Genomic DNA, 19,999 nt, shown 5'->3' with positions numbered 1-19,999 from the left:
AGAGGAGCATGCAGACCATTTGAGGATGGTGCTTAGGGTGCTCCAGCACCAGAAGTTGTATGCTAAGTTCTCTAAATGTGAATTCTAGTTGACTTCAGTAGCATTCTTGGGGCATATTATTGGAGCTGATGGCATCCAGGTAGATACACAGAAGATTGAAGCTGTAAAGACTTGGCCTAGACCTACGACACCTACTGAGGTACGTAGTTTTCTGGGGCTAGCAGGAGATTCGTAGAGAAGTTTTCCTCGATTTCAGCTCCTTTAACTAGGCTAACTCAGAAGGCAGCTAAGTTTCAGTGGACTGATGCTTGTGAGCAAAGCTTCCAGTTACTGAAGGATAAGTTGACTACGGCTCCAGTTCTAACTCTTCCTGAGGGACCAGATGGCTATGTTATTTATTGTGATGCTTCAGGGGTTGGACTAGGTTGTGTATTGATGCAGCATGGCAGGGTTATAGCCTATGCCTCCCGGCAGCTTAGAAAGCATGAAAGAAATTATCCTACTCATGATCTGGAGTTAGCAGTGGTAATTCAAGCTTTGAAGATATGGAGGCATTATTTATATGGCGTGCATGCTGACATTTATACGGATCATAAGAGTCTCCAATATATCTTTAAGCAGAAGAAGATGAATTTATGACAGAGAAGGTGGCTAGAGTTGCTAAAGGATTATGATGTTGATATCCTATACCATCCAGGGAAAGCAAACGTTGTAGCAGATGCACTTAGTCATAAATCTATGGGTAGTTTGACGGACGTGCAACCAGAAAAGAAGGAGATAGTTTGTGAGATTTATCGACTAGCTAATCTTGGAGTCCGTTTGGCTGATTCTGGAGATGGTGGAGTTTCTATTCGAGGAGTTGCTGAATCCTCTATCATAGAAGAAGAGTAAAGAGACGCCATGCGAGGACACCCGTTCGGCACGGATATAGAGATACGGCTTCTTCAAAAGGAGAAGACCCGTTCGAGGTTACACGACGGAGTGCTACGATATGGAGAGCGGATTATGTGTGCACGAGGTTGCAGGCTTGACAACGGGTTATGGGAGAGGCACACTATGCCCATTATTCTGTTCATCCAGGGTCAACAAAGATGTATCATGACCTCAGATGTTTATATTGGTGGGATGGCATGAAAAGGGACATAGCGGAGTTTGTTGCTCAGTGCCTGAATTGTCAACAGGTTAAGGTAGAGCATCAGAAGCCTGGTGGATTATTACAGGAGATAGAGATGCCAACTTGGAAATGGGAAGTAATTAATATAGACTTCATTACAGGCTTACCTCGCACTACACGGAAGTATGACTCTATATGGGTTATTGTGGATAGGCTGACAAAATCAGCCCACTTTCTTCCAGTCAGGACTACTTATTCAGCTGAGGAGTATGCAAGGTTATATATCAAGGAGATAGTGAGACTTCACGGGGTTCCCACATCTATTATCTCAGATAGGAGCTCAGTTTACAGATAACCACAGATGCATTACGGAGAGGGATTGGGGACACGTAGTCTTAGCACGGCATTTCACCCTCGGAGTGAGACGGACGGTAGGCGTACTATTCGGATGCTAGAAGATATGTTGCGAGCTGTGTGTGTGACTTCAGGTAGGCTGGGACAATCATTTGCCACTTATCGAGTTTGCCTATAATAATAGCTACTATTAGTATCCAGTGTGCACCGTATGAGGCCTTATATGGGAGGAAGTGCGGGTCACCTATTGGTTGGTTCGATGTTGGTGAGACTAAGTTAATCGGCCCCGGACATGATTCGAGAAAATTGATAAGGTGAAGCTTATTCAGGAGAGGTTATTAACAGCCCAGAGTCGACCCAAAATCATATGCAGATAATCGACGTCGGTATTTAGAGTTTTAGATTGGTGATTGGGTGTTCTTGAAGGTGTCACCCATGAAGGGTGTAATGAGATTCGGCAAGAAAGGGAAGCTTAGCTCGAGGTACATTGGGCCTTATCAGATTATTCGTAGGGTAGGCAAGGTTGCCTATGAGTTGGACCTACCATCTGATTTGGAAGCAGTACATCCAGTCTTTCACGTGTCAATGCTTCGCAAATGTATTGGTGACCTTTCTAAAGTATTCCCTGTGGATGATGTTCAGGTAACGGAGGAACTGTCCTACGAGGAGAACCCTATAGCTATACTTGATCGGCAGGTTAGAAGATTACGTACTACGGATGTGGCTTCCGTCAAAGTATTGTGGCGAAACAATAATAGGGAAGAGATGACCTGGGAAGCCGAAGAAGAGATGAAGAATAAGTACCCTTAACTGTTCCCTATACCTGCAGGTAATTTAAATTCCTCACTTGATTATATTGGTTGGTAGATGAAACTACATGTTATAGCAATGAAGGAGACTTCCCAAAATTTTTATAAGACCTTATAGGGGTATTTGGTTTAACATTCGAGGACGAATGTTCTAAAGGGGGGAAGAATGTTATATCCCATATTTTTGTACATTGAATTATTTGTAAGCTAATCGACATAAGTTCGGGGACAAGATTATTTTGGGATATGAGATAGGGACTTTTAATCCCCGATTTTAATTAGTGCATGATTTGCTTGTAAATTTCAATTAGTGTAGAAATATTAGTGGAGATTAGAGATTAATTAACCATGATTAGATTATTAATTGGGGATTAGTGATTAATTAAGGATTAACTAGCCTAATTAAGATTAAGTAGTGCTAAATGGACCCCACTACAACATGGCCAAATCTGATTGGTCCATGCCATAGTGGGGCACGTGTCCACCTTATGGGCAGCATATAAAACCATATTTGATGACTAATTCGTTAGTCATACAAGTCATATTCCAACTTCAACCAAAAGTGAATTAGAGAGAAGCTTATGGCCATGGCAGCTCACGGCCATGGCTGTTCTTGAGTGAGTTCATGATCTTGATAGAAAAATTAAATTCCTAAGGTGTTCTAAGCATACTAAGGAGCAGCAAGGTTAGGATTTAAGTTGAAGAAGATGAAGTGCAAATGGTGCAAGTCATTGTAGGATCTTCCCTAATTAAATTGAGGTAAGATTTCTTCTTTTGTCATGAAATTGGAGTTAATGATGTTGTAATGGAGAGATTAATTTGTATTAAGTGGAATTGGAAGTAAGGAAATTGCATGATTAATGTTGGCGTTGAAGTGGGCAGAATTGGAGTTGTTCAAATTAGGTTGAGTTGGATTGTTGTTATTGTTATTAATGTTATGGATTATGTGTTAAAAGTGAAAGGAAAGCTTAAATCATGTTAGAAACTTGTATTGATTTCATGGGCTATTTTAGAACTTGTTGTGATATTAGGATAGTTTCCTTGCATATAGTAGTTGATGTCGTTGTTGTTACACCTCGGAAATTCCCCTTAGCGTATAGTGAATAGACTAGCGAAGGGCATGATGTAGACGAGGTTGGACAAGTAAGAAAATTGTCTTAAGTAATCCTAATTAAGATTTCCAAAGACATTCGAGTTAAGGCAAGAACGCTGTTAAGGAAAGCGAGCTATAAGTCGAGTGTGTCGGGCATGACTATGAGCATCAAGTTAATGATGTCTTAAGGATGTTTTGGATAAGAGTTATAATGTCCCTTAGATTGCTAATGAAGTGATAAACAAGTGTTAAGAAGGTTCCATAAGGATTGGCGATCAAACGAAACGACGGGAACAACTTCGACGAAACTGTGAGTTTCACGGACAAGGTTCCACGGCCCATGTAACATTCCACGGACCGTGGAACAGCCAGCAGAGAAGATGGCTGGCTGGTCGTGAACCACGACCAGTTCCACGGCCAGCACTTGGTTCCACGAACCGTGGAACTCCCGACGACTGAAATGTTCTAAGTCTTTATATGTGATGCCCACTTCATTTATTTCATTTCCCTCCACTCCTTCAACCTCTCAAGACCTCTAGAACCTTCCACACATTTCATCCACAAGAAAATCAAGAGAATCACAGATCAATAACAAGATTTGAAGTGAATCAAGCTTACGAAACCTCATTAGAGTCATCCAACTCAAGAAATATCAAGAAAGGTGAAAATAGGGTTTCGGGTGGAAAAGGTGTATTACCCTTCAAGGCTTGTTTCTCCATTATCTAAGGTGATTTTAATGACCTTACTATGTTATTTGAAGTATTAGTAAGTTGAAACACACGGATTGTAGAAGAGTATAGAAAATGGGTCATAAATGTGTGAATAGTGCCATTGTTGAGTAGTAGTTGGTTTGAATCATGAAAATGAATACGTTGAGATTATAAATGCGTTATAAATGACATTTAGAACATGGAATGAATGTTTTATGAGAAAGAACACGATAATGGACTTTGGTCATGGTTATGGAGAATTGGAATGAAATTGTGAAATGCGAATAATGTAAATGAACGACGATTGTTGATAGTAATATTGTGATTGTCGTTATGAATGTTGGGAGTTGATATGGAATATGGAGGAAATTAGTATAAACAAAGGAAATGCTGCCCAATTTTCTCTAGCTTTAGTAAGTACGTTTTCATGATTGTTTAGCTAATGACGACACGAATTTCATTGAAGGTATAAACAAGTGCATTAGAGGAGAACGAGCAAACAATAGAATAGCTAAACGACAAAGGTATGTGAGGCTAGTCCTTTCTTTCTAAGGCATAAGTCCTATGGCATGAATTTACTCTTTCATTAAGAATGTTCCATCTTCAAGAAGACTATGAATCCTTGCTCATGAATAGCCATGCGAGATAAGAGATATGATACGATAATGATAACGATAATGATAAGCTTAAAGTCTAGAGATGCTATGGTCTATGATATGATGTTCCTATTAAGTTAATGAAGCTATCCATAGCCATTGATGTTGATCATCATATACACTCACCTTATGCTTGTTCCTTCAAGGTGAGGCAGGTTACTTATGAATGTTCCATAATGAAGTCGGGGGTTCACGACCTTGATCACCCCAATAGAGTATGATTATCTATGAGTCTCTATGCATGTATTATGATAAGTATATTATGATAAGCATACTATGATGAGTACATGATGATATCACACCGCGCCTATATGGTAGGGCGGTGTACCGCTAAGGCGGGCGACGATACAAATGGCCGATGGCACCGGGCGTATACCACTAGCTGGGCGGTATGAGAGATGGTACCCCCGAGGAGCGGAGGCACAGGACGCGAGCTAATGCTAATGCTAATGTTATTGCTTATCACACCATACCTATATGGTCGGGCAGCTTATACATTTATGCATATATGATATGATGATGAGTATGAAAGTAAGTCAGTATGTATTACTTCTTTTATGATTCAGTTAGTCACAGATTGCTCTTCATTGATGCCTCCTTATTTCATTGATGTCTTATTATTGTTTATGCCTTACATACTCAGTACAATATTCTACTGACGTCCTTTTCTTCGGACGTCGTGTTCATGCCCACGAGTAGCGGGGAGGTGATCCGACTCATAGGAGCTAGCGGGCGATTGAGAGCACTCCATTTTTCGGAGGTGCCATTGATTATTCTTTTGGTACATATATTTATATATTCATGATTGGGAACGACGAGGTCCTGTCCCGTCCATATGTCTAGTACTCTAGTAGAGGCTCATAGATACGCAGTGTGGGTAGTATGGTCCCATAGTTTTTATGTGTATGCATGTATATATCATTTTGATATATATATTGTTTGATAAAGGGCTTCGTTTATAAAAGTAAATATGTTTCAAATGTTTATAGATTTTTATGATTATGAGCATATGTTATGAATGAGAGCAGATGGGTAATAGTATGAGCGGTGTTCGGTGGTTAGCCCCCGGATACCGTCATGGCCGTAGCTCGGGTCGTGACGAAGTGGTATCGGAGCGATTCGGTCCTTGGAAGTGTCTACGAGCCGTGTCTAGTAGAGTCTTGTTTATGGTGTGTTGCGCGCCACGCTAATAAACAAGAAGCTACAAGGCATTTAGGAAAAATGACCATCTTTCTTCTTATGAGATCGTGCGATAGAGCCGTGCATAAGCTTTTATCCTCCCTAATAGTATGTTGTGATTTCAGAAATGCCGCCAAAAGGAAAAGCTAAAGCCGCCCAGAAGGGCAAGACTACGACAAAAAGGCGGGCAGAAAGGGAGCCGCCTATGAATGTAGATGAGGATAAATCACATAACGAGGCTCTATCTAATGCCTCCACTACTCCGCCTATTATGGAAGAGCAAGAAGGGGCTTCAGCTCCAGCTCCTATACCTCCAGTTCCTCCACCGGCTACTTTGGGTCAACAAGTGACCGAGGCCATTCATTTATTGACACAGTTGGTTGCCGCCCAGGTACAACGGCAAAGTATGAGCCCAAGTGATCGTTCATCCAGTACTAGAGCCCATGACTTGATGAGCCTAAATCCTCCGGAATTCTTTGGGTCAAACCCGGATGGAGATCCGCAAGGCTTTATTGATGAAATGTTGAGAACATTGTGAATTATTCATGCTTCCGAGACCGATTCTGTGGAGTTGGCATCATATAGACTCCGGGATGTGGTGGTATTGTGGTATAATAATTGGATAGCATCGACGCAAGAGAATGCACCTCCTCCCGTGTGGCAAGAATTTGTAGATGCTTTCATTCGCCACTACTTACCACTCGAGGTCCGCCGAGCTAGAGCAAATAGATTTCTAAATTTGAAGCAAGGGAGTATGAGCGCTCGGGAGTATAGTCTTCAATTTAATTCTTTGGCTAGATATGCTCCTACTATGGTGGCCGACATGGGCGATAGGGTGCATAGATTTGTGAGTGGCCTAGGGACACATTTATTTAAAGACTGCTTAACGGCTTTATTGCAAGATGGGATGGATATTTCACGCATACAAGCCCATGTCCAAAATTTAGAGGGACAACAACCTCCGCAGAGGGGTGATCGTGATGTTGATAGAGGGCAAAGCAAAAGGGCTAGATCCATGGGCACAGGCGGCGATTATAGAGGGGGATCAAGGCAGACATTTTCTAGACACTCAGGCCAGTCAGTGACGAGTGCACCTCCCCAATTCACAGGTAGGAGATTTGATCGCTCTTTCCGTTCAGGATAGGGCCAGAGTTCGAGGGCCCCAGGTTCACAGTTTGGGGGAGACTATAGTCAGAGGAGACCTCCGGTGCCGCGATGCAGTCAGTGCGGTAGATTACATTACGGGACGGTGCGCCGGGGTTCGGATGCTTGTTACACTTGTGGTGGTCGGTAGGGCATATGATAAGAGACCGCCGTCGATGAGCGGCGAGAGTTAGGGTCCGGCCACGATTAGCGGTGGTTTCTTCATCGGTGCGTCGACGGGCGGACTCCCAGTTCCGAGCGAGGCCGAGGTAGAGGCCCAGGGGGAGCATCTATTTCAGGTGCTACTCAGCCCCGCTTATATGCCTTAGCCGGACGACAGGATCTCGAGTCGTCCCCAGATGTGGTTACAGGTACATTGACTGTGTTTTCTTATGATGTGTATGCATTGATAGATTCGGGTTCCATGTTATCATATATTACCCCCTATGTTGCTAATCGTATTGGGGTGAAACCCGAGCCAATTAAACCCTTTGAGGTGTCTACTCCGGTTGGTGATCCCGTAATAGCTAAACAAGTGTATAAAGATTGTATAATTGTGATATGTGATCGCCAAACCAAAGTTGATTTAGTTGAGCTAGAAATGCTAGACTTTGATGTTATAATGGGTATGGATTGGTTGGCCTCATGCTATGCTAATGTTGACTGCCGAATGAAATTAGTTCGCTTCCAATTTTCGGGAGAGCCCGTGCTTGAATGGAGAGGTAATACGGCAACTCCAAGGGGTAGGTTTATTTCCTACCTTAAGGCAAGAAAGATGATAGCCAAGGGCTATATTTATCATTTAGTCCGAGTTCGTGACATCGAGGTAATATCGCCAACTTTTCAATCCGTTCTGGTAGTAAATGAGTTTCCTGATGTATTTGCAGATTAACTTCCAGGCCTTCCTCCAGAAAGGGAAATTGACTTCGCCATTGATGTGTTGCCGGATACCAAGCCTATTTCTATTCGTCCTTACCGAATGGCTCCGGCAGAATTGAAAAAGCTGAAGGCCCAGTTGAAAGATTTGCTTGAGAAGGGGTTTATTAGGCCCAGTTCATCACCGTGGGCAGCACTAGTTCTATTTGTGAGAAGAAAGACGATTCTCTACGAATGTGTATTGATTATAGACAGTTGAATAAAGTGACGATAAAGAACAGATATCCTCTTCCGAGGATTGATGATTTATTTGATCAGCTACAGGGTGCCAAGTGATTTTTCAAAATAGACCTGAGATCGGATTATCATCAAGTGAGAGTTAGAGAAGAAGATATCCCCAAACAGCTTTCGGAACGAGATATGGCCATTATGAATTCCGAGTGATGTCGTTTGGGCTAACTAATGCCCCGGCAGTGTTTATGAATTTGATGAATAATATATTCATGCCTCTTTTGGATTTGTTCGTGATAGTATTCATTGATGACGTTCTGGTGTATTCTCGCACAGAATCAGAACATGCTGATCGCTTACGTATTGTTCTTGGAATTCTTCGAACTCGGGAGTTGTATGCAAAATTTTCAAAGTGCGAGTTTTGGCTGAATTCGGTGACATTTTTAGGTCATGTTATTTCAGATGATGGCATTAGAGTTGACACTCTGCAGATTGAGGCTGTGAAGACTTGGCCGAGGCCTACGACACCTACAGAAGTTCGCAGTTTTCTAGGATTGGGAGGTTATTATAGAAGATTTGTAGAAGGCTTTTCATCTATTTCAGCCCCATTGACGAAGCTAACCCAGAAATCAGCAAAATTTCAGTGGAATGACGCTTGTGAGCGTAGTTTCCAAGAGTTGAAGGACAGATTAACCTCGGCTCCAGTTTTAACACTTCCAGAAGGGCCGGATAGCTATGTTGTGTATTGCGATGCTTCCGGTGTTGGGCTAGGATGTGTATTAATGCAGCATGGAAAAGTCATTGCTTATGCTTCGAGGCAGCTGCGGAAACATGAAAAGAACTACCCCACCCATGATCTCGAATTGGCCGCAGTTATTCATGCATTAAAAATGTGGAGACATTATTTGTATGGCGTGCACATTGATATCTATACAGATCACAAGAGTCTCCAATACATTTTCAAGCAAAAGGAGTTGAATCTGCGACAGAGGCGGTGGCTAGAATTATTGAAAGATTACGATGTGAATTTTTTATACCACCCCGGCAAAGCAAATGTAGTGGCGGATGCGCTTAGCCGCCGATCAATGGGTAGCTTATGTGAAGTCCCCACGGAAAAGAAAGAAATAATCCATGAACTCCATCAGCTAGCTAATCTTGGAGTACGTATAATTGACTCAGGTGATGCAAGAGTTAGTGTTAATGATCCCACAATTTCATCCTTGAATCTGGAAGTAAAAGAAAGGCAATATGAAGATTCTCAGTTAAGCCATTATAGAGATATATGTCATGCAAAAGAGGAGTCTCCATTTGAAATTTCCACAGAAGGAGTTCTTAGATACCGAGGTAGGCTATGCGTTTCAAACGTTGCAGAATTGGGCCGTCAAATTCTAGAAGAAGCTCATTACTCTCGGTATTCTATCCATCCAGGAACGACGAAGATGTATCATGATCTCAAAATGATGTATTGGTGGGATGGCATGAAAAGAGACATAGCAGAATTTGTAGCCCAATGTCCAAATTATGAGCAAGTGAAGGTAGAACACCAAAAGCCAGGAGGATTATTGCAAGCAATAGAAATTCCTACGTGGAAATGGGAAGTGATCAATATGGATTTCATTGTGGGACTACCTCGCTCCCGAGTAAAGTATGATTCCATATGGGTGATTGTGGATAGATTGACGAAATCAGCTCATTTTCTTCCAGTCAGAACCACATACTCAGCAGAAGATTATGCGAGGTTGTATATCAAGGAAATTGTGAGACTTCATGGTGTTCCAAAATCTATCATTACAGACAGAGGAGCACAGTTTACAGCCAAATTCTGGAAATCTTTTCAAGAGGGCCTAGGTACTCAAGTGAGGCTCAGCACGGCATTTCATCTGCAGACAGACGGACAAGCCGAGCGCACCATTCAGACTTTGGAGGATATGCTAAGGGCATGTGTTTTGGATTTTGGTGGTAGTTGGGATGGCCATTTACCCCGAATCGAATTTGCCTACAACAATAGCTATCATTCTAGCATCTAAATGGCTCCGTATGAAACGTTATATGGAAGGAAGTGCAGATCTCCGATTGGATGGTTTGAAGTCGGAGAAGTACAACTAATAGGCCCCGAGTTGATTCAACAAGCTGTAGAAAAAGTCAAGATGATCCGAGATCGGTTGTTGACCGCCCAAAGTCGCCAAAAGTCTTATGCGGATAACCGCCGGCGAGATCTAAAATTCCAAATCGGTGATTGGGTATTTTTGAAAGTATCAACAATGAAAGGGGTGATGAGATTTGGTAAGAAAGGGAAGTTAATTCCGCGGTATATTGGACCCTACAAAATCATCCGTAAGGTGGGTCAAGTAGCTTATGAATTGGACTTGCCTTCAGAGCTTGAATTAGTTCATCCAGTATTTCATGTCTCAATGCTCCGCAAATGTGTTGGAGATCCCACAAAGATTGTGCCAATAGATGATGTTCAAATCACAGATAAGCTAGCTTATGAAGAAGTGCCTATTGCCATATTAGACAGACAAGTGCGAAAACTTCAAAACAAGGAAGTAGCTTCAGTTAAGGTCCTATGGCGGAATAACAACCGGGAAGAGATGACTTGGGAAGTGGAAGAGAAGATGAAATCCACATATCCGCATTTATTTCAGTCTCCGGAAGAAATACATGATGAAGCATCGAGATTATAAGGTATGTACACTTTTCCTTTATGCATATGGGTCGTGTGTGGCCAATTTGTGTTGCTATTGTATTGTGGACCAATGAGGCAATGGTATTATGGGTTGTCGTGACAGGACGAGAGTGTCATATTACAGGGAAAACTCTGGCGAAATTTTCTAGAATTCTTAACGATTTAACATTCGAGGACGAATGTTTCAAAAGGGGGGAAGAATGTTATACCTCAGAAATTCCCCTTAGCGTATAGTGAATAGACTAGCGAAGGGAATGATGTAGACGAGGTTGGACAAGTAAGAAAATCGTCTTAAGTGATCCTAATTAAGATTTCCAAAGACATTCGAGTTAAGGCAAGAACGTTGTTAAGGAAAGCGAGCTATAAGTTGAGTGTGTCGGGCATGACTACGAGCATCAAGTTAATGATGTCTTATGGATGTTTTGGAGAAGAGTTATAATGTCCCTTAGATTGCTAATGAAGTGATAAACAAGTTTTAAGAAGGTTCCATAAGGATTGGAGATCAAACGAAACGACGGGAACAACTTCGACGAAACTGTGAGTTTCACGGCCAAGGTTCCAAGGCCTGTATAACATTCCACGGACCGTGGATGGGTCCGTGGAACAGCCGATAGAAAAGATGGCTGGCTGGTCTCGAACCACGACCGATTCACGGCCGGAAGACTTGGTTCCACGGACCGTGGAACAGTCCGTGGAACTCCCGACGACTGAAATGTTCTAAGTCTTTATATGTGATGCCCACTTCATTTATTTCATTTCCATCAACTCCTCCAACCTCTCAAGACCTCTAGAACCTTCCACACATTTCATCCACAAGAAAATCAAGAGAATCAAAGATCAATAACAAGATTTGAAGTGAATCAAGCTTATGAAACCACATTAGAGTCATCCAACTCAAGAAATCTCAAGAAAGGTGAAAATAGGGTTTTGGGTAGAAAAGGTGTATTACCCTTCAAGGATTGTTTCTCCATCATCTAAGGTGAGTTTCATGACCTTACTATGTTATTTGAAGTATTAGTAAGTTGAAACACACGGATTGTAGAAGAGTATAGAAAATGGGTCATAAATGTGTGAATAGTGTCATTGTTGAGTAGTAGTTGGTTTGAATCATGAAAATGAATACGTTAAGATTATAAATGTGTTATAAATGACATTTAGAACATGGAAAGAGTGTTGTATGAGAAATAACACGATAATGGACTTTGGTCATGGTTATGGAGAATTGGAATGAAATTGTGAAATTCGAATAATGTAAATGAACGACGATTGTGGATAGTAATATTGTGATTGTCGTTATGAATGTTGGGAGTTGATATGGAATATGGAGGAAAGTAGTATAAATAAAGGAAATGCTGCTCAATTTTCTCTAGCTTTAATAAGTACGTTTTCATGATTGTTTAGCTAATGACGACACGAATTTCATTGAAGGTATAAATAAGTGCATTAGAGGAGAACGAGCAAACAATAGAATAGCTAAATGAAAAAGGTATGTGAGGCTAGTCCTTTATTTCTAAGGCATGAGTCCTATGGCATGAATTTCCTGTTTCATTAAGAATGTTCCATCTTCAAGAAGACTATGAATCCTTGTTCATGAATAGCCACGAGATAAGAGATATGTTACGATAATGATAACGACAATGATAAGCTTAAAGTCTAGAGATGCTATGGTCTATGATATGACGTTCCTATTAAGTTAATGAAGCTATCCATAGCCATTGATGTTGATCATCATATACACTCACCTTATGCTTGTTCCTTCAAGGTGACGCAGGTTACTTATGAATGTTCCATAATGAAGTCGGGGGTTCACGACCTTACGTCACCCCGATAGAGTATGATTATCTATGAGTCTCTATGCATGTATTATGATAAGTATATGATGATAAGCATACTATGATGAGTACATGATGATATCACACCGCGCCTATATGGCCGGGCAGTCACCGCCAAGGTGGGCAGCTATACACCATAGCCAGATGGCATGGGCAGACACCACTAGTGGGCGGCATGAGATGGTACCCCGGACGCGGGAGGCCTGGACGCAGGCTAATGCTAATGCCAATATTATTGATTATCACACCGTACCTAGATGGTCGGGCAGCTTATACATTTATGCATATATGATATGATGATGAGTATGAAAGTAAGTCAGCATGTATTACTTCCTTTATGATTCAGTCAGTCACAGATTGCTCTTCATTGATGTCTTATTATTGTTATGCCTTACATACTCAGTACAATATTCGTACTGACGTCCTTTTCTTCGAACGCTGTGTTCGCCCCACGGGTAGGCAGGGAGTTGATCCAGACTCATAGGAGCTAGCGGGCCGATTCGAGAGCACTCCATTTTTCGGAGGTGCCATTGATTATTCTTTTGGTACATATATGTATATATTCATGATTGGGCCCGACGGGGTCCTGTCCCGTCCATATTTCTAGTACTCTAGTAGAGGCTCATAGATACGCAGTGTGGGTAGTATGGTCTCATAGTTTTTATGTGTATGCATGTATTTATCATTTTGATAGCCCAAGGGCTTATGTTTATAAAAGTAAATATGTTTCAAATGTTAATAGATTTTTATGATTATGAGCATATATTATGAATGAGAGCAGATGGGTAATAGTATGAGCGGTGTTCGGTGGTTAGCCCCGGATACCCGTCATGGCCCGTAGCTCGGGTCGTGATAGTTGTTGTGTTGTTGCTGATATGAATCACCAAATTTGGAGGAAAGAAGTGTATAAAATATCGTATACGAAGCGTATGTGGTCTTCTTGGTGTATTCTTAGATGTTCGTGAGATTATCGGGCATTGTTATGTTGTGATTAGGGGCTGTTTGGGGCGTGTTGTTGTTCTTGTTGAATTGGAGGACTAAGTGTAGTTAAGATTATGTATTGTGTTATTGTAATTGTTGGACTATTATAAGGTCATTTCGATGAAGTGTTATGGCTATAGATTATTAAGAATAACTTGAATATGTCATAGTCGTTAGGTTAACTATTATTGAATGTTGTAATGTGTGGGATGATTGGAATGTTATGCGGGCTGTTCGGAGTATCCTTGAATCTTGTCTTGGCTAGTCTTGATATAGTACTTGAACGTGTGGTTGTTGATGTTGACTTGGTCGTTTTATAGCTGGCTTGAATATGAGGGAAATGAACAATATAGGGGAAATGTCGCCCAATTTTCTGAAATAAGCTACTAACGTTGAAATATGTTTTAAACCCTTCCGTAGCTTAACCCTAGTTCTTAACGTTTTAAATATAGGTTGAGATACTTCGGGCAGCGTATTCGTATTGTATCACGGATAAGCGTTAAAGGTACGTAAAGCTATCCTTTCTTTCTTTTGGCATGATCTATATGAAACAAACAGACAACGAATGTATAAGCTCCTATTATTAGAGACACTAGGACGGCTAATGTCCTTGGCTTCCAAAAGATATTTCATATTATCTTGATAAGTGTCTATGATTCCTGAAGTTCTATTTGATATACTCCATAGTGACATTCGAGGGGTACTTGACATGACTATCGTCTTTGAAACTCAAGTGTTAGTTGATTCTACTTATTCTGTTGAGTCTCGGATAATGATTTAGTTTGCATATGGTTGCTCACTACTCTGCTCGTGCATGCTGTTATTATATCTTTCACCGAGTCCTGGGCCGGGTATGTTTTCGTGCATAGTTTCACTGCATTGTTCACCGAGTCCCTCACTAGAGAGCCGGGTACGGTATATATATAATGATATGATGATATGATGATATGATGATGTGATGATGGCACCGAGTCTCGGGATGGGCCGGGCATGGTATACATGTATACGACTTATTCACCGAGTCTATAATGGGCCGGATATGGTATATGATATAGCTATGCATGATTTTCATTTCATAAGGCATAGGTACAGTGATTTCTTGATTGTCATACTTGTCTCCTGTAATCTCTATTTCAATCATGATCCTCTTTATTGTATTTCATGCTTTATATACTCAGTACATATCTCGTACTGATCCCTTTTTTTCGGGGGGCTGCATTTCATGCCCGCAGGTACAGATACTCGATTTGGTGAACCTCAGCTTAGGCCTTCTACTCAGCTGTCTTGGAGAGCTCCATTGTTCCGGAGCCTAGACTATTTTGGTACAGATCTTTTGATGTAGATTTATATTTATCCAGGGCTACGACGGGGCCCTGTCCCGTCATAATTCAATTTGATACTCTTAGAGGTCTGTAGACATATGTGTGGGTTGTATATAGGTATTGTTCAGCTATGTCGATATGACTTGTTTTGGGATGTTCCCGTACGTAGTGACAGCCTTGTCGGCTTGCGTATTGTGTTATGCTTGATTAGTTGTGACTCCTCAGGAGACAGGTTATCTTGATATATATGACATTATGAATCTTTAGTTGTTTTTGAAAGTTTCCATATTTTCCTTAGTTTCAGTCTAACTATATCTATCAGGTACGCATACGAGTGTCCAGCTCGGGCACTAGTCACAGCCCATGGGGTTGGGTCGTGACATAAAGATTCCAATATAATATGTGAGTTTTTACAACTTTATACAAATACAAATATATAATAAAACTGCATTTTAAAGCTAGTAAAAATAAAAATGCAAGAGAGGGAAGACTAGGGGCGTACCAAGTCCCTAGTTAACCATTTCCACCCATGGCTGGGCCTTCTTTGCATCTTTAATAATATTAGCTTCCATTTCTTTCCTTGGACTCGATAATCTTTGAAAGAATTATCCTATTGGGCCTTTGGCCCAATAAGGTGACTGGACCAAGGCCCAAGTGGTCGTAAAGTAAAGAGAAGGAAGAAAGGGACCAGGGGACCGCTGGAGTGGCTCCACTGGGGTGGTCCCAGCGTCGCCAAAGCAGGTGACGGGCAGTGAGTATTATTAATAAAGTGTTAAAAGTCTGTAGTCCCTCATTTATTACCATTACAAAAATAGAGCTCTTAGGATCTGTTCTTGGAGATTTTTTGTAACAACCCGTTTAGTCATTATAGTGTTTTGACCCATTTAACCTTGTTTACCCTTCCCTAAGTCCCGTTAGTATGATCTATGACTTAATGAAGTCATTGGGTTGGTTTCCACAAGATTCGAGTGTAAATTGAGTCATTGATGGAGAAGCTAGTTAAGTTAGCAAGTTAGAGTTGACCACAGTCAATGTCGGGTTAGGATGCTCCGTGTCATTGTTTTGGAAGTTCCAACAAGTTAATATGATTTGAACTTGTCCACAAGTTTTGGTAAGGTTCTGAAGAGTTTCGGATGGGTTTGGGTTTTGTCGCACTCGTATTCGATATTTTCGCCATAGGTCTGTGGATAGAAATGGCTCCAGATTGACCAAATGACCTTTTTTTAGTGAGGTTTGAACCATTATATCCGTATCAAAATTACGAAGCCATAGCAAAAGAATCGTCGCGTTTGGCCTCCGTATAAGGGAGTTATGCCCGTTTTCGTTCGGGCTGTTTCAACTAGCCGCTCGCAGCGACCAAAGGGCCACCATAGCGAGATCGTTTCAGCGACCAACTAGCCACTGCAGTGACTTATCGATAGGGGGGGGGGAGAAAGCCCTATTTTAATACCCCAACTTTGAACCATTACCCCTAAGGCCCCAAAGTTAGTTTTCAAGAGAGAACGAAGCAAAATTTATTCCATTCTTTGGTGAAAGCATCTTGGAGGGTAAGTCCCCATCTTTATTTGTTCCTTTTCCTTTCTTCTTCAAGTTTTATGATTATTTTAAGGTCCATCAATGGTGGGTGAAAATCCTAGAACCCTAGAATTAGTAAACCTTCAAATAATTGGTGGGTTGTTGATTTTGTTGTTGATTAATCATCTAGGAGTATAGATTATCACTTTCTAGGAAGGGAATTTGATTTCTTATGGTTGAAATTGCATGTTGAGACTTAGGGCTCGTTTGGTTAGGAAACAACTTATCCCAGGATAAGTTATCCTGGGATTAGTTATTCCACCCTTAAGGTGGGATAAAATAAGGCTACAATCCCAGTATAACTAATCCCGGGATTAGTTATCTCGAATTTTTGTTCCAACCAAACATAGGATAAGGAGGCACCAAAATTTTATCTCGGGACTATTTTTGCTTATCCTTCACACCAAACGACCCCTTAGGGTTCTAATAAAAATGGAAATTTTGTCCTGAAATCTGTTTGAAAGGGTGAATTGATTGGAAACCCATGAATTGAAGGTTAATGATTGTAGAGATAGAAGTTTTGATAAATTAACCATTAAAGGATGGTTTCACAAATTGAAAAGGGTGGAAGTAAGTGGTTCTTCTTGCCCAAATTGTTGTTCTTGTTTAAATACATGGTTTGTCGCTTACTTAGCATCATATTGTTAAACTTTGACCGTTATGAGGTGCTTCGGAAATAGAAGGCTCATATGGAGTTATTCGTGGCTCCTGTTCTGCATTCGAGGTAGGTTACGGCTTACTTTAGTTAGCCTTGATTAGCGAAACGTATGTATTGTGTAGAATTGATGGGAGAAAGCATGATTAGGTCTTCGGACATGATATTTTGGTTGGATATTAGCTAGGTTGGTATGACTTCGATTTTCTGGGCTCGTCGCCATTATTTATGTATTGAAATATGAGGTGTAGTTGTATTCATCTTGTGGCGTTTCGGGATGGATTTCTAAACTTGATTATTGTTGATGGTGGCTTGATGTGCCCTTTATTGTGATTAGACTTATTACCTAAATTGTTGTGTTGTACTTAGTTCTCTCTTATTGTGACATATATTATCGAAGAAAGGACGGATAATGAGTTTAGGCTTGAATTGTGATATAAACTTATGACAGTACGTAGATGAAAACTTGAAGTATGATTTACTGTTGATGACAATATATAGAAAAGTGGAGCTTCTGGTGATACAAGACTTAGTTGTGAGGTGTACTTGCTACATGTGGAAGTAAAGAGGGACATAGACTATTATGTTGGTTGAGACGGTTTGTATGATTCATTTCATGGCTGAGTTGATCTAAGTCTTGATATGACTTGTGGCTTTGTAACTTGTACCTTCACTGTTGCTTTATTGGTTTGCATTGACTTACCGCGTTTACACTTATTTATGCATTCATACACTCATACATGATGGAAATGGTTTGGAAGACTTGTCGCATGATGCCTTGTGTTTGACATTGACATTGCTAATTGTTCATAGTCCATACATACTAGTGAACTGGAATACGTTGAGACATACATTGTGATGTGAAATTAGTGAAGAAGTTAATATAATCTTCTTGTTGAACTTGTGATACTATTTGACACATGGTACTTGATGAATCGATCATTGAGAGTAATGTGACAGTGTTACTATACATATGAAAAGGCACATTTGATCGTTGGTGAGGATGTGGCCTAGTTGTGAGCTCGTGGTTCGAGGTTCATTTCGAAAATGAATGGTACAAGATGTGGATCCGCGTCCGAGGTTTGTTCCGGAACGGAGGGTTATGCTCGAGTCAGAGGAGTGAATCCGGAACGAGTGGCACATGGACATCATGGGTCCCCTGTAAGTCATGACTACTGAGCAATGACATCAGTTAGCATGTGTGTACAGGTGGAGTGATTGGCCAGTGCATGGCATTGCATTGCATTGCATATCATCATATTTTGCATTGCACATCATTACATTTTTTTTGCATTATTATATGCTCATTTGCTTCGATTTTGGGATGGATGTTGAATGCCTATTTGATTTAAACCCAACCCCGTAGGCCGTGACTAGTGCTCTACCTAGGGACACTCGTATACACCGATAACTATATATCGTCCTTGACAACTAACATAATAAAGAACTTATATATAGAAAGGCATGACGAGAGGTCGTCTCAAAACTTTGATATATATACATATCACAACAACTTATCTTGTTGATTTACAACTTATATGCGTAACATATCTATATAAGGCCTATGATACTTATCATAACAACAACTTCCAAAACATGTATATACATATATACTATGCAAGCCGACAAGGCTGCCACTACGAATGGGAACGCCCCAAAACATAAGCTCATTACTTGAATGCATCCGAACAAGCGAGCTATATACAACCCACACATATGTCTACGAAGACTCTCTAAGAGTAACAACTTTTATCCAGTATGATTGTTATTATATTTGCCCCGCCGTACCATTCTTTAGACACATATATACAACAAGAGGATCCTTGTACCAAAATATTTCGGAACAAGGGGGCACTCCAAGATTAAGCTTCCGTACTAGATATCCTAATTATGATCACCAAAACGAGCGTATTCATTACGGATCATGAAACGTTTAAGTTTAAATGAAAAGGGGTTAAAATATGTGCTAGTATATAAAGCATGAAATACGGTAACGAGGATTATAACCGAAATAAGAAGTACGAAAAACAAGTACAATAATCGAAATACCAAAATGCTTGCTTTTCAAACACAAATCATGCATGTCAATATCATGTATCATATTCGGAAACAAATTATAGGACTCGGTGAACATGGTCGCCACCCCCTTTGGCGCCATAACACGATACTGTAGTTCACGAGGTAACTCCGTATCACGCATAACTCCGTATCACAAGATAGCTCCGTATCACGAAGATAACTCCGTTTCTCATAGCTCCGTATCACAAACTTAACTCCGTATCACGTGATCTTTCTAGATCACGAAGATAGCACCATAACACAAGATAACACCATAACACTAAGATAACACCATAACATATATATCTTTTGTACCCGAGCTCTATTAGTGAGGGACTCGGTGAAAGATGTAATAACATTATGCACAAGCAGAGTAGTGAATAACCATATGCATATAAATCATCTTTTGAGACTCAACAGATAAGTAGACTAACCAACGCTCGAGTATCAGGACGATAGTCATACTCAGTACTCTTTGAATATCATTATGAACTATATCAAAATAAAGCCTCGGGGGATCATAGACATATATCAAATTAATACGAAGCAACTTATGAAAGTTATGGTCATTAGTCATTATGAAATCTTTCAAGAATAGGAACTTTTACGCATCGTTTACTATCCAATCATATAGAAACTTGAGGGCAGTAGCTCGACTATATTAAGAATTCTAACATCAAGAAGTGAATAAGAATCATAAACATGCTCGAAACTTATGAATAGAG

This window comes from Lycium ferocissimum, chromosome 2, assembly GCF_029784015.1.
Source record: "Lycium ferocissimum isolate CSIRO_LF1 chromosome 2, AGI_CSIRO_Lferr_CH_V1, whole genome shotgun sequence".
In the NCBI taxonomy this organism is placed as follows: domain Eukaryota; kingdom Viridiplantae; phylum Streptophyta; class Magnoliopsida; order Solanales; family Solanaceae; genus Lycium; species Lycium ferocissimum.
Note: the sequence above shows the minus strand (reverse complement) of the source record.